General features: G+C 44.4%; 1 protein-coding gene and 1 non-coding gene across 2 annotated transcripts in view; one reads left to right on the forward strand and one right to left on the reverse strand.

Annotated features, from left to right (window-relative positions):
• The window catches only part of LOC126281761 (microtubule-associated protein futsch), a 791,323-nt gene that overhangs the window by 729,266 nt on the left and 46,159 nt on the right, over positions 1-15,898 (reverse strand). The gene's annotated exons all lie outside the window — the stretch shown is intronic.
• Positions 842-914, forward strand: Trnav-aac (transfer RNA valine (anticodon AAC)). Its single transcript has one exon. It is a non-coding gene; the product is annotated as a tRNA-Val (tRNA).

The following is a 15,898-nucleotide window of genomic DNA, read 5'->3' on the forward strand; positions in this document are numbered from 1 at the left end:
TACGAAAGTCAGGCCGATGCAGGATTTTGTGCACGAACTGAGCTTTCGCTTATGGCCCATGAATGTTCGACTGGATTCATGTCTTGCGGTCTGGGTGGACAGAACATTCGGGCGAATTGTATAGAATTTTCTTTAAACGAATCGCGAACAAATGTTTTGTGGCGACATGATGGTGGTGGGTAGTGTTTAACGTCCCGTCGACAACGAGGTCATTAGAAACGGAGCGCAAGCTCGGGTGAGGGAAGGATTGGGAAGGAAATCGGCCGTGCCCTTTCAAAGGAACCATCCCGGCATTTGCCTGAAACGATTTAGGGAAATCACGGAAAACCTAAATCTGGATGACCGGAGACGGGATTGAACCGTCGTCCTCCCGAATGCGAGTCCAGTGTGCTGACCACTCCGCCACCTCGCTCGGTGTGTGGCGACATGGCATCGTTGTATGGGAACATGAAGTTGATAAATGGCTGGAAATGGACTCCATGTATCCGAACAGAAATATTTCCTTATAATTAAATGTTTCCCTGAGGCAATTACGTCTCTTTTTATTATCTACGATAATGATCGAAGCAGACAAAGTGAATTAAAATTTTTGCTGCGGCCGGGATTCGAACCCGGGTCGTCTTGCTTTGTGGGCAGAAACGCTAACCATTGCACACCGCAGTACGATGGTCAACACTGCTGCATGAACTACCTACGCTTAGTGGCCTCCCCAACACAAATTTTAATTCATTTCGCCCGCTTTGATCATTACAGTGACAATATGTACGGGAAAAATGAATTGAAGTTTGTGTTGGGGAGGGCACTCAGCGTAGGTAGTTCGTGCAGCAATGTTGACCACCGTACTGCGGTGGTGTAATGGTTAGCATTTCTGCCTAACAAGCAAGAAGACCCGGGTTCGAGTACCGGCCGCAGCACTAATTTCAATTCATTTCGTCATCTTCGATCATAACCATTTCCATTCAATGATGGGTTGCACCGAGTCCAGTCAGTGTAAACGGCACCAATACCATTATGGAGCCACCAGCACCTTGCATAGCGCGTTGTTGACAACTTTGGTTCATGGTTTCACGGGGTCTGTGGCACACACTAACCATACCAACCGCTCTTTTCATATGAAATTGAGACTCACCTCACCAGGCTACGGTTTTCTGATCCCGTAGGTTCTAATTGCTGTGGTTACGAGCCTAGGAGAGGCGCTGCATGTGATGTGCTGTCGGCAGAGGCACTCGCATCGGCCGTCTGCTGTCACAGCCATTCACTCCGAATTTCTCCACACGCTCGTTGTACGTCACATACTGTTATTTCAACTAATGTTGCTTGTGTGTTAGCCCTAAAACGTCTGCGCAGACGCCGCTGCTCTCGGACGTTAAGTGAAGGCCGCCGGCAGTGCGTTGTGGTGAGAGGCAATGACTGAAAGTGGGTATTTTCGGCTCACTCTTGGCACTACGAGTCTCTGAATACTGTATTTAGTAACGATTTCCGAAATGGAATGCCCCATGCTTATAGCTCTAACTATTGTTGTCGTTGTGGTCTTCAGTTCTGAGACTGGTTTGATGCGGCCATCCAAGTTACTCTATCCTGTGCCTGCTGCTTCATCGCCCAGTACTTACCGCAATCTACATCCCTCTGAATCTGTTTAGTGTATTCATCTCTTGGTCTCCCTCTACGATTTTTACCCTCCACGCTGCCCTCCAATACTAAATTGGTGATCCCTTGATGCCTCAGAACATGTCCTACCAACCGATCCCTTCTTCTAGTCAAGTTGTGCCACAAACTTCTCTTCTCCCCAATCCTATTCAATACCCTCTCATTCGTTATGTGATCTACCCATCTAATCTTCAGCATTCTTCTGTAGCACCACATTTCGAATGCTTCTATTTTCTCCATACATTGCTACACTCCATACAAATACTTTGAGAAACGTCTTCCTGACACTTGAGTCAATATTCGATGTTAACAATTTTCTCTTCTTCAGAAATGCTCTCCTTGCCATTGCCAGTCTACATTTTACATCCTCTCTACTTAGACCATCATCAGTTATTTTGCTCCCCAAATAGCAAAACTCCTTTATTACTTTAAGTGTCTCATTTCCTAATCTAATACCCTCAGCATCTCCCGACTTAGTTCGACTACATACTATTATCCTCGTTTTGCTTTTCTTTATTTTCCTCTTATTACCCTACTTTAAAGACACTGTCCATTCCTTTCAACTGCTCTTCCACGTCCTTTACTGTCTCTGGTAGAATTACATTGTCATCGGCGAACCTCAAAGTTTTTATTTCTTCTCCAGGGATTTTAATACCTATTCCGAATTTTTCTTTAGTTTCCTTCACTGCTTGCTCAATATACAGATTGAATAACATCGGGGAGAGACTACAACCCTGTCTCCCTTCCTAACCGCTGTTTCTCTTTCGTGTCCCTCGACTCTTAAACTGCCATTTGGTTTCTGTACAAATTGTAAATATCCTTTCGCTCCCTGTATCTTACCCCGGCCACCTTCAGAATTTGATAGAGAGTATTCCAGTCAACATGGTCAAAAGCTTTCTCTAAATCTAGAAACGCTGGAAACGTAGATTTGCCTTTACTTAATCTTTCTTCTAAGATAAGTCGTAGGGTCAATATTGCCTCACGTGTTCCAAAATTTCTACGGAATCGAAACTTATCTTCCCCGATGTCGGCTTATACCAGTTTTTCCATTCGTCTGTAAAGAATTCGTCTTAGTGTTTTGCAGCTGTGACTTATTAAACTGATAGTTCGGTAATTTTCACATCTGTCAACACCTGTTTTCTTTGGGATTGGAATTATTATATTCTTCCTGAAGTCGGAGGGTACTTCGCCTGTCTTATACATCTTCCTCACCAGATGGTAGAGTTTTGTCAGGACTGGCTCTCCCAAGGCCGTCAGTAGTTCCAATGGATTGTTGTCTACTTCCGGAGCCTTGTTTCGGCTTAGGTCTTTCAGTGCTCTGTCAAGCTCTTCACGCAGTATCCATCTCCCATTTCATCTTCATCTACATGGTCTTCCATTTCCATAATATTGTCCTCAAGTACATCGCCCTTGTATAGACCCTCTACTCCTTCCACCTTTCTGCTTTCGCTCCTTTGCTTTGCTTAGAACTGGGTTTCCATCTGAGCTCTTGATATTCATACAAGTGGTTCTCTTTTCTCCAAAGGTCTTTTTAATTTTCCTGTAGGCGGTATCTACATCTTAATTCCTGTCTTGCGGCCATAATAGAGTTTGAAATATTTTCGTATGAATCGCGTGAGTACAAATGACAGCTTAGCTCTTATATCCTGTGTATGCGTTACCACCACCATCTGCACGTTTGTATATCGTTATTCCAGGACTTCTCTGACACCTCACTCTTGATTTTCAGCACAAGATAGGCAAATCTGACTTAACAGACGGTACTGTTAGACAATTTTTACAGAGGAAATTAAGGGAAAAGGCAAGGGTGCATTAATGAAACCTTTTCAACTATTAGTAACACAACAGTAGCAGTAGCGGATTGTTATGACGTGTAGGCTGGGGAGACGAACTGCGAGCAGGGCCCTGTGGCAGAGGCGGCAGCTGAGTCAGCCGTGGCGTGGCAGAGCCGGCGCCTCTTCGCCCCGAGAGCGGCGGCCGGCGCGAACAATCGCCCTTTGTGCCACGAGTGCCCTCGCCGGCGCTGCCCCCGGACGCCCGCCTCCACCCCCACCGCCACCACCACCCACGCTGCCGATCGAAACGGCGCGACGCTCGTCTCCGCCCCCCGACCGGCCGACAGCGGTGCTTTATAGGCCTCGGAAAGCCACCAGCCGCCGTATTGTTCCGGACGTAGCTCGCCCGTGTTCGATGCCGTACTGTTCGCTGTACAGTTTCTTTTAAACTACAGGCCATTAAAATTGCTACACCAAGAAGAAATGTAGACGATAAACGGGTATTTATAGGACAAATATATTATAGTAGAACTGACATGTGATTACATTTTCACGCAGTTTGAGTGCATAGATCTTGAGAAATCAGTACCCAGAAGAACCACCTATGGCCGTAATAACGGCCTTGATACGCCTGGGAATTGAGTCAAACAGAGCTTGCATAGCGTGTACAGGTACAGCTGCCAAAACAGCTTCAACAAGGTACCACAGTTCATCAAGAGTAGTGACTGTCGTATTGTGACGAGCCAGTTGCTCGGCCACCATTGACCAGGCGTTTTCACTTGGTGGGAGATCTGGAGAATGTGCTAGCCAGGGCAGCAGTCGAACATTTTCTGTATCCAGAAAGGCCCGTACAGGACCTGCAACATGCAGTCGTGCATTATCCTGCTAAAATGTAGTTTTTCGCAATGATCGAATGGAGGGTAGAGCCACGGGTCGTAACACACCTGAAATGTGACGCCCACTGTTCAAAGTGCAGTTAATGCGAACAAGAGGTGACCGAGACGTGTAACCAATGGCACCCCATACCATCACGCCAGGTGATGCGCCAGTATGACGATGACGAATACACGCTTCCAATTTGCGTTCACCGCGTTGCCGCCAAACACGGATGCGACCATCATGATGCTGTAAACACAACCTGGATTCATCCGAAAAAATTATGTTTTGCCATTTGTGTACCCAGGTTCGTCGTTGAGTACACCATCTCAGGCGCTCCTGTCTGTGATGCAGCGTCAAGGGTAACCGCAGCCATGGCCTCTGTGCTGGTAGTCCATGCTGCTACAAACGTCGAACTGTTCGTGCAGATGGTTGTGTTTTGCAAACGTCCCCATCTGTTGACTCAGGGATCGAGACGTAGCTGCACGATCCGTTACAGTCATGCGGATAAGATGCCTGTCATCTCGACTGCTAGTCATACGAGGCCGTTGGGATCGAACACGGCGTTCCGTATTACCCTCCTGAACCCACCGATTCCATATTCTGCTAACAGTCTTTGGATCTCGACCAACGCGAGCAGCAATGTCACGATACGATAAATCGCAATCGCGGTAGGCTACAATCCGACCTTTATCAAAGTCGGGAACGTGATGGTACGCATTTCTCCTCGTTACACGAGGCATCACAACAACGTTTCACCAGGCAACGCCGGTCAATGCTGTTTGTTTATGAGAAATCGGTTGGAAACTTTCCACACGTTGCAGGTGTGGCCACCGGCGCCAACCTTGTGTAAATGCCCTGAAAAGCTAATCATTTGCATATCACAGCATCTTCTTCCTGTCTGTTAAATTTCGCGTGTGTAGTAATTTTAATGGCCAGTAGTGTATATTTACGAGGGGGGCTTTCAGTAAGTAGAGCTACACATTTTTTTCTGAAAGCAGGTTTGCTTTATTCACGATTCTAATATGCCGTGCATCGATATACTGCTGCCCGTGTTGTGCCTTCTTCACTGGGCCAAATAGTTGGCAGGTGCGAGATCCGACCTGTAGGGTGGATGAGGAACCCAGCGTGTACACACTTTTGAGTACCCCAACTGTTGTACGAGTGTGTCAGCAGTACCCGCAGGCAATAGTTGTGCAGCGAGGTGTCTGATTGTGATCTGACCATCACCTCGAATGAGAGGGTCCACACGTTCCAACGATGTGGATGTCACAGCCGCGTGCCGCCGGTCCGCCTCGTGATGCCAATTGAGGAGCTATTCGACCGAATAGTGGCGGCTTCGGTCAAGCATACCATCACAACGACCGGGAGAGCGGTGTGCTGACCCCTCTCCCCTCCTATCCCCATCCTCCACTGAGGATGACACGGCGGTCGGATGGTCCCGGTAGGCCACTTGTGGCCTGATGACGGAGTGCTTTTTTTTATTACAATGATTACAGACGCCGCGCCCAACAACTCACCATACTTTTGTTCACTGGGAGGTCTCCGCAGTAACTCTGCAAGTGCCTATCAATATCTACGATGCTCTGGTTTTCCGCCAGAACGAACTCCGTGACAGCTCTCTGTTTTGAACACACCTCCGTTACAGATGCCATTTTGCAGGCTGCGTAAGCGCCGTCACCTATCGCAACTTTGTGAAACTATAAGCTCTGAAGCAGAAATATTCCATGATGTCTAACAACAAATCACTCATTTTTTAACCGAAACTGGCCGAGAAAAAAATGTGTTGTATTATTTATCGAGCGTGCCTCCTATTTATCTTAACTGATGGTCGATCACACAGTAGCCACATGACCGTTTTCTGAACCTTATATTTTAAAAGAAAGTTCTGCATGAACTACGTAATTCTAGGACTTTATTAGTTACACAGGGATATTACGTAGTGGCTCCCTATGATTCTTGTTCATAACTGAGAGCTTTGGGGATCAGTTATTGGTCATGAAATTCTTCCTGTAGTTCTCTATCAAAGCTCGAAAAAACGGCCTTTAAAAATTAGAAGACATCTGAGCGCTCTTAACTGAAATTTTTGTTGGTGTTTACAAATTTGTCCGTAGCTTGGACAAATTCATGGATTCGCAAGAGAGAATCTGCTCCGAAATATAAACCAAATTCAGAAAATAAAATTAACACCTGCATTCTCTTGGAAGGCAACGGCCTTGCCGCAGTGGCTAAACCGGCTCCTGTCAGATCACCGAAGTTAAGCGCTGTTGGGCGTGGCCGGCACTTGGATGGGTGCCGCCATGCGCTATTGCCATTTTTCGGGGTGCACTCAGCCTCGTGATGCCAACTGAGGAGCTACTCGACCGAATAGTAGCGGCTCCGGTTAAAGAAAACCACCGTAACGACCAGGAGAGCGGCGTGCGGACCACACGGCCCTCCTATCCGCATGCTCAGTGAGGATGGTCCCGATGGGCCACATGTGGCCTGAAGACGGAGTGCTTTATTCTCTCGAAAGCTTATTAGAAGCTCAACTTTTTCCATTACCTAAAATGATAGACATTAATATTATGTATGTTAACTGTCATTTGACAGTCTTCAGATTGGACAAAGAACAGACACTTTGGATTTTTAAAAAAAAGGAAGTTTATTATTAGGTGACATGACAAGCAAGTGCTCTGCACTTGTTACAAAAAGGACCGCTGTTATTCTAAAACCTATCTGACGTAGTAACAGTACGGTATGAAACTGTGGACAATATAACAGAAATTAAAACCTGAACGCAATCGATATTAGTGAAACAAACTTTTGAAATGTAATCTCGTCGATACACTAGCACTTCGATTTGTAAGGGCTGGCAACATACAAAACGGAAAGGCTCAGAAATCAGTTAGCTTCCACTTCACGATCTGCGACAGATCGTTTTCTACCAACAGTACTTTGCTTGTAGAAGACTCGATACTATGTGATAAGAAAACAAACAGTGATATCCATTGGTTACTGGGAAAGTACGTGAGCTACGTGATTAACGATCATGCAGCTAGCAACACAAATGGACCCCTCATATATATGAAGTGTGAATTATGTAGAATTATTAAGTAATGAGACGGCAAAAAGAAGTACGGAAAGATGGTAAAATTCTTTTCGAAAGAATGGATTTCAATCAGGAAATAAAAAAGAAAAAAACAAATATGTGGCAATCATTACAAATTTGGCCTTTGATTAAAACTAAAAACAGCTGAACCAACAACACAACAGAACACAGAGAAAGTGTCCTGCAAGAAATACTGCTAATAAATTTTTGAACAAACAAATATTGACTATTATCGCACCTTTTGTCTATTTCTTTAAATTCTTATTATCTTCTAACATTATTCGTTGTGTCGGAACTGCCTTGTATGTCCCTACATTGCTCCGGAATTTTAAGTGATTTTCCCCGAGGTCATCCTCTACCAATTTTTTTTTTCATTTTTCAGTAAATAACACACACTGATATAATCTGAATACTCACTTTGATTTTGCGACTACAATTTTGTAAAGACGCAGAAGACACACTTTTTTGTGTCCCGTATCAAATTCGTGTTTTGCTGGCAACACGATATTGATTTTAAATCGACGACGCTCTGGCCTTTATAAATGAATGTTGTGAGGACCAGGAGAGTGCGTGGTCTAAGTAAGTGGATGGGCAAAGCCAGTTAGTAAACAATATGGAGAAATGGAGCCGAAAAGGTGCAATACTGCGCTTTCGCTTTGATTACCTAATATCGAATTTTAATCGCCTTGAAACCCGCAAATTTGCACGGAATGACATTTGAGCACAGAAATGCGATTTTGCGAGTGCGTTTGGACCCGACTGTCTTATGATGCCGGAGTCGTCCTGACGTGTGGGTACTGCAGCATTACCACAGTTGAGTTTACGGTAGAGTCGTTGTCGGCCCACAGAGAGTATTTGGCAGCTGCGGCCAGGCTGCGGTTGGAACACGGCGGACGAAAGCGGCTTTGGCGTGGCGAGCTGGGCTCTCAGAATGCACGCAACGTCTTTGTGCGTGCCGCGCGGTGCGTGGGCGAACCCCGCATAGGGTCTTTGCCCGGTAGAGCATAAGCACACGCGACTGCTGCCCGTCAACTAGCTCGACGAACATTCACCCCCCCCCCCCCCCTTGCCATTTTCAGCCTCCTTCACCGCTCACCACACTGACGATTGCAATCGGCAACCGCTGCTAGCCGTGCCACAGACACCACACCACAGCAGAACACGCCTCTTGAGATGGAGAGGTTATTAACGCGTCAGCCGCGGGAAGATTAGATCTAACCAGATTAGATTACGCGCAATCGCTTTACGGCGAAAGACGAAAAATTTGTTTGCATTAATGAAACATCGAAATTCGTTACGCGATCACAAGTTGCACGATCCGTTTTAACAGCAGGGTCTGCTCTTCAGGTAAAATCTATGTCTATACCACGCAAACCACCTTACAGTGTTTGGCGGAGAGTACCTTGTGCATCAGTCATCTTCCTCTTTCACGTTCAGTCGAAAATTGTTCACGGCAAGAATGGTTGTTGGTAAGCTTCCGTGAGAGCGCTAAACTCTCATTTTATCTTGATAGTCTTTTCGCAAGATATATGTAGGAGGGAGAAATACATTTTTTGACTCTTCTACGAACGCACGCTCGCAGAACTTTTAACAATAAACCGCGCACCGTGATGCAGGGCTCCTTTTCTTGCTGCATCTGCCTCTGCTGCTGGCTGAGAATTTCTGTAACTCTTTCGCGCGGACTATAGTTTAAACTGTGACCAAACTTGCTGCTCTTCTTCGGACCTTCTCTATTTCATCTATCAGTCCTATATAGTACGGATCTCAGACTGACGAGCAATATTCAAGTACTGATGGAACGAGTATTTTGCAAGCCACATCCTAATGATGGGCAACACTTCTTGAGGATTCTTCCAGTGAATGTAAGTCTGGCAACTGCCTTACCTGAGTTTAATTTTATGTGGCCGTTCCACTTGAAATCGCCCCGTACTCAGAGGTGTTATGGATGTGACGACTTCAAAAAATGTTCAAGTCTGTGTGAAATCTTATGGGACTTAACTGCTAAGGTCATCAGTCCCTAAGCTTACACACTACTTAACCTAAATTATCCTAAGCATAAACACACACACACACACACACACACACACACACACACACACACACACACACACACGTCCGAGGGAGGACTCGAACCTCCGCCGGGATCAGCCGCACAGTCCATGACTGCAGCGCCCAAGACCGCTCGGCTAATCGCGCGCTGCGTGATTACCTCCACTTATTGTTCTGCAATAGTGCAATCGCACAATAAGGGGTCTGTCTGCCTATTTATGTTCAGTGCGTTACATTTGTTCATGCTGGGGGTCATCTGCCAATCGCTGCACCATGTATCGATCGTCTTCAGCTCATCCTGCATTTAGCTACAATTTTACAGCTCTGCGACTTCTTTCTGTACAACAGCATCATTTACGAGAAGCCTTACGGGATCTCTGACGTTATCGACGAGGTCATTTACATACATTGTGAAAAGTTATGGCCCTATACCATCCCCTTGGAGCACGCCCGAAGTTACTTAGTTACTTTTACGCCTGAAGATTTCACCCCGTTCAGAATGACATGTCCTGTTCTGTTTGTCAGGAGCTCTTGAATCCAGTCACACACGCATTCAGTACGGTGGTATTTTGTTCATCATGAACTAAACTGAACGCCTTCCGAAAGTAAAAAAAATGGCACCAACCTGGGCGCCGGTATTTAGCGCTGTTTTTGGTCTCGTGGGCGAACAGAGCGAACTGGGTTTTCCACGATCGTTGATTTTCGGAACCCGCGTTGATTTCCACGGAGATTTTCAGTCTCCAAAAATGTCATAACACGCGAAACTAAAATATGTTCCAAAGATCTAAAACAGGCCGGCGTCAGAAATAAAGGTGCCACCTTTTCTGCGTCTATTCGACAACAATTATTGAAAGCGAGAATTACCTGAGCTTTTTTCCACTCACTAGGACGGCTCCGCTCCTCCAGCGAATTGGGGTACACTGCCCTTAGAAGAGGAGCTACATCTATAGCATAAAATATGTAGAAGCGTACTGATATCCGGTTAGCTCTAGCGGCCTTTCCTATCGAGCGATTCCAGTTGTTTTTGCATCCCACAGTCTCTTGTATCGATATCTGTCATTTTGACATGCGCACGACTACTGAATTGAGGAACTACATCCACTTGATGCTTCGAATGAAACAGAAATACATACAAGAATGTTTTTAAAAAGGATTACACTTTGAAAACGTTAAAAGCAGCAAAACAGTCTCATCAGTCTCCGTATTACTTAAACACGTAGTGCTCTTCATTTTCTGCTCTATTCGTTTTTCCCATCGGCTGGCATGAGCACCTTGTATCTCTATTTGTGCAGCGTGTTTACTGGGAAACGTTAACGCGCGTTCCGACGCATCTGTCATCAGAATCTGCACTAGGCTGTTTGCTGTTATTGTGCCAGCAGTAGAAACAGGTCACCAGTATTCACAAGAATTGGTCACGATAGGTGCGTTGCGGTATACTGGTTCCTTTTGAAGGTGGCGATTTCGCTACAATTCTAAGTAATTCATCTGTTCTTGTACTGTCCTTAAACCTATACCGTTTGAGTGTTCATACTGGTCATGACCGCTAGGGTGGCCGCGCGGTTAGAGTCGCCATGAAACGGATTGCCACTCCCGCTGAAGGTTCGAGTCCTCTCTCAGGCATGGGTGTGTGTGTTGTTCTTAGCATAAGTTAGTTTAATTTAGTTTATGTAGTGTGTAAGTCTAGGGACCGATGACCTCAGCAATTCGGTCCCTTAGGAATTCACCACATTTGAACATTTAATAAGTTTCAATTTTCACGCATGTGTTTTTATCTGTTTCAGTTCCATTAATCCTCAATCCGAGGACTGGTTTGATTCATCTCTCCACGTTCGTTTAACCTATGCCTGTATTTCACATCTTCGTAACTATTGCACTCCACATCCATTTTAACTTGGTAACTGTATTCGAATCTTGGTTTTCCTGTGTTATTCAAGTCGTATCATAAAGCTCTTTTTTCTCTTTACTAGTTACTCGATCTACCCATCTATTATTCAGCATTGCTCTGCAGCACTACATTTCAAAAGCTTCTAATTTGTCTTATTCTTCACACTTCCAGTTTTTAGACATAATTTTACGTTGCCGTGCATTAGTTTTAGATCCGAACAAGCATAAAAATATGGAAGTAATACGGTTTTAAATGGTAATATATCCGAGGTCAAACAAAAAGAGCTCACAACTATATTACTTCAAAGCAACTGCCGTACTCTAAATTCATCAGAAACTAACCACAGGTACTGAAGTGAAACATCAACGTTATACGCTGAAATTAAAATTAAAATTAAAACCGTAAAACTGGAAATATAATTGAACTTTCATAAAATAAAATAAAAAAATCATCTCCGTTCTTGGCAATAATTCATTATTCTATTTCGCTCTCTCACAATTGCGTATTGTTGACTCAAGCGACCTGAATATGAAAAGAGAAACAGGTTGGAAACAGAATATTTCTGTTACAAAAAGAAACATACTATATTCTTCCACTGAAACGATAACGCCACGGTAGAGTGAAAAAGGCTGCAAATGTTGTCTCCCTTGTGAAATTATTCTATTTCTCTCTGCAGAGAAGCATTAAAAATGCTTGTAGTATCATGTTCCGCAGCAATGTGTGGTACCTACTGAACCTACGTAGCCTGTTTCGTAACTTTATATGCCCTGTTATTTTTATATCTACTTGCACTGAAAAGAAAAGAAAGGAAAGGAGTGAGAAACTAAAATTTTAAGACTTGGTGGTTCGTTGCAGGAAAAAAAACCTTATTGTTGTAGAGTTTTAATGTAAGAAACGAGGCAGCTGGATTATTCATTTTGAGGCATGAAGTGTAAGAAAGGTGTCTCGGTCGGCCGGGTGAGATTAATTAGATACCGTTTGGTAAGCAAGTAAGCAAGAACTAGCTGTTGTGCCTAGTATGAAAAAAAAAGCGGTAAACCGAGCAGAACTTTAGAGAGAAACTTAATATTTTAAGCCATTTTTTATGAAGTGAATGCACTCTTCGAAATTATAAAACGTATTTTTGTCGTACTGGAATCAAAGTATTCTTAAAAACAAACTAATGTTGTCCAAGGAGTGCACATAACAGAATTACTTATTCAAAGAGATTCTTCAGTGATTTTTTTCTGTTAGTTAAAAAAGTTATTGAATTAAGATGGTGAATTGAAGTCAAAGTAGGCTTGGGTGATATAAAGTCAGTCAAGTAATTTATGTAAACACAAATTTCGTAGGAAACAATAGCTTCGGCAGAGAAAACTTGAAATCTCTATGTATCAAGTAATGAAAAATGACACCTGTATTACTAAATGGCAAAAAAGGACTCCCAGCCATCCAGTTTCAGTCGCATGTTGCACATCTAACAGCTTCCAGAGCCAGCAAAAGTTTGACTTTTAGTATTTTGCGTAATTATTGACCGAATTTAAAAATCTTAAATGCTCTCATAATCTACTCAGAATGAGGTATCATGTCACGTTAAAATTTTAACAAGATAAAACCATGTATTAAAAATAGAAACTGTGTATACATGTCTCGAGGCAGCGTAGCGAAAATTAGCTAGAGCACATTCATCCAGAATAAGAGCACTTAGCAACTTCGAACAAACTTACACACACAATTTCAAACTTTCTGAAACTTTTTCTCGTTAACACCCTTCACAAAAAAATAAAAGCTAAAAAGTTTCTCCCTTTCACATTTTCGCAGTTCATGCCGTAGAACTTCAGCGGTCTGTCATGACGTTTTACTTCATTACTTCTTTGCTGCTAAGTCTATTCGAAATACTTTTTGCAAACAGCATCCACATATGCCACCGAATGTTCCTGCAAAATTATACTATTCTACGACGCACAGCTCAGGAGAGATCACGCCATAAACATTGAGAAGATTCGTCACTTTTGGCTCTCTCGGACCATTATCTGGTAGGACACACACACACACAGAGAGAGAGAGAGAGAGAGAGAGAGAGAGAGAGAGAGAGAGAGAGAGAATATTCAACGCGCGTTTCGTCATGGTAACGTTTGGTCGCCGCGAGGCGCTCAAAAAACTCCAGTGGCAGATGCTATAAGAGGCGCTGTGCATGACATAGAAGTCTATTATTGGTGGAATTTCGAGAGAGCACTTTTCGGGAAGAGTAAAACATTACTTCGTCCCACATAAAACTCGCTAAATGCCCATGAGGAGAAAATTCTAGAGCTAATAGAGAGGCTTGGGGACAATCTTTCTTCCCTCGCGCCATTAGCTAGCGGAACAGTGAATGGCGATAGGTTAGAAGGACTCTCCTAAACGCGCCGTCAGGTGACTTGACGAGTACTGATGGAGATGTATGAGAAAAACTTTAAAACGGAAGGCAAATTACGCAGACTATACTCATCCAGAGTTTTTGAATAATGAGAGCACTTGTGACATCCAACAAATTTTGGACGTAATTTGAAGGCTTTCCTATACTTCTTCTTAGTTACATGCTTTACGTCAAATATTTAGCTATTTAGTACATGCGAGTTCGATTCTTTAAAGAACCAGGGGTGGTGGTATGATAGTACATTTGTTTTGTTGGCAAATTAAAATATAACTTAGAAGAACTGAAAGTAATAAGACTCCTTCACACAGTGCAAAAATTACGTTCGGCTACAATTTAAAAAGAACAACTTCAAATACTTAAAAAATGTGAAAAATATATAAAATAAAAAAATCAGCACTCGATATCAATATATCGTGGGAAAAATGTTACCGATGCCTGTAGATATACACTGAAGCGCCAAAGAAACTGGTATTGGCATGCTATTCAAACACACAGATATGTAAAGAGGTGGAAAACGGCGCGGTTGTTAGATCGGTTACTGCCGCTACAATGGCAGATTATGTAAGTTTGAACGTGGTGCTATAGTCAGCGAACGAGCGATGGGACACATCATCTCCGAGGCAGCGATGAAGTGGGGATATTTCCGTACGACCATTCCACGAGTGTACCGTGAATATCAGGAATCCGACAAAATCCGGAAAAAGATCCTACAAGAACGGGACCAATGACGACCGAAGAGAATCGTTCAACGTGACGCTAGTCCCACCCTTCAGCAAATGACTGCAGATTTCAATGCTGTGCCATCTACAAGTGCCAGCGTGCGGACCATTCAACGAAATATCATCGATGTGGGTTTTCGGAGCCGAAGGTATAATCGTGTACCCTTAATGACTGCTCGACACAAAGCTTTACGCCTCACCTGGGCCCGTCAACATCGATATCGGACTGTTGATGACTGGAAACATGTTGCCTGCTCGGACGAGTCTCGTTTCAAATTGTATCGAGCGGATGGACGTATACGAGTATGGAGACAATCTCTTGAATGCATGTCAGCAGGGGGCTGTTCAAGCATGTGAAGGCTCTGTAATGGTGTGGGGCGTGTCCAGTTGGAGTGATATGGGACCCCTGACACGTTTCGATACGACTCTGCAAGAGAGAAGGTCAGTAGCTCGGTACGGGCTTTTGTTGAAGTTCCGAGAACATACCTTCACCGAGGTGTCAAGCAGTATATTGCCCCTCCTACGTATACTTCACGAAGAGACCACGAGGATAAAATCAGAGAGATTAGAGCCCACACAGAGGCATATCGACAATCTTTCTTTCCACGAACAATTCGAGACTGGAATAGAAGGCAAAACAGGTAGAGGTACTCAAGCTACCTTCCGCCACACACAGTCTGGTGGCTTGCGGAGTATGGATGTAGATGTAGATGTAAACTCTGCCAGTCGATACGCAGTCGATACGCACGTAAGCATCCTGTCTGATCACATGACTCCATTCATGTACATCGTGCGTTTCGACGGACATGGGCAATTCCAGCAGGACAATGCGACACCGCACAAATCCAGAACTGCTGCAGAGAGGTTCCACGAATACTATTCTGAGTTTAAGCACTTCCGCTGGCCATCAAACTCCCCAGACATGAACATTATTGAGCGTATCTGGCATGCCCTGCAACGTGCTGTTCAGAAGAGATTACCACCCCGTCGTACTCTTCCGGCTTATGGACAGCCCTGCGAGATTCATGTTATCACTTCCCTCCAGGACTACTTCAGACATTAGTCGAGTACATGCCACGTCGTGTTGCGGCACTTCGGCATCTTGCGGGGCCCTACACGATATTAGGAAGGTGTAACAATTTATTTGCTTCTCCAGTGTATTTTACAAAACATGTAGAGATATCGACATTTAATCAACAGCCCTAATTCGTAGTGCAAATCACGACCGGCAAGGGGGCGTTTCAATATTACTGTAAAGGTAGCAATATTCTTATCAAGAGTAAATACGGTGCGAACTGCGCGGCAGGGCTAAGTTAGCCGCCCCTGGTGACAGGTCGGGCGCACCTGCGAAGGTTTGTGCTCTGAGTGGACCTGCGCGACACTTGGGTCCGAAGAGCGGCCCAGTGTCGAGGGACCCGCCTGTGCAAACAGCGCCCGCGCGCGCGGCCGCTGTTTGCTCTG

This window comes from Schistocerca gregaria, chromosome 7 (assembly GCF_023897955.1).
Source record: "Schistocerca gregaria isolate iqSchGreg1 chromosome 7, iqSchGreg1.2, whole genome shotgun sequence".
Classification (NCBI taxonomy): Eukaryota; Metazoa; Arthropoda; class Insecta; order Orthoptera; family Acrididae; genus Schistocerca; species Schistocerca gregaria.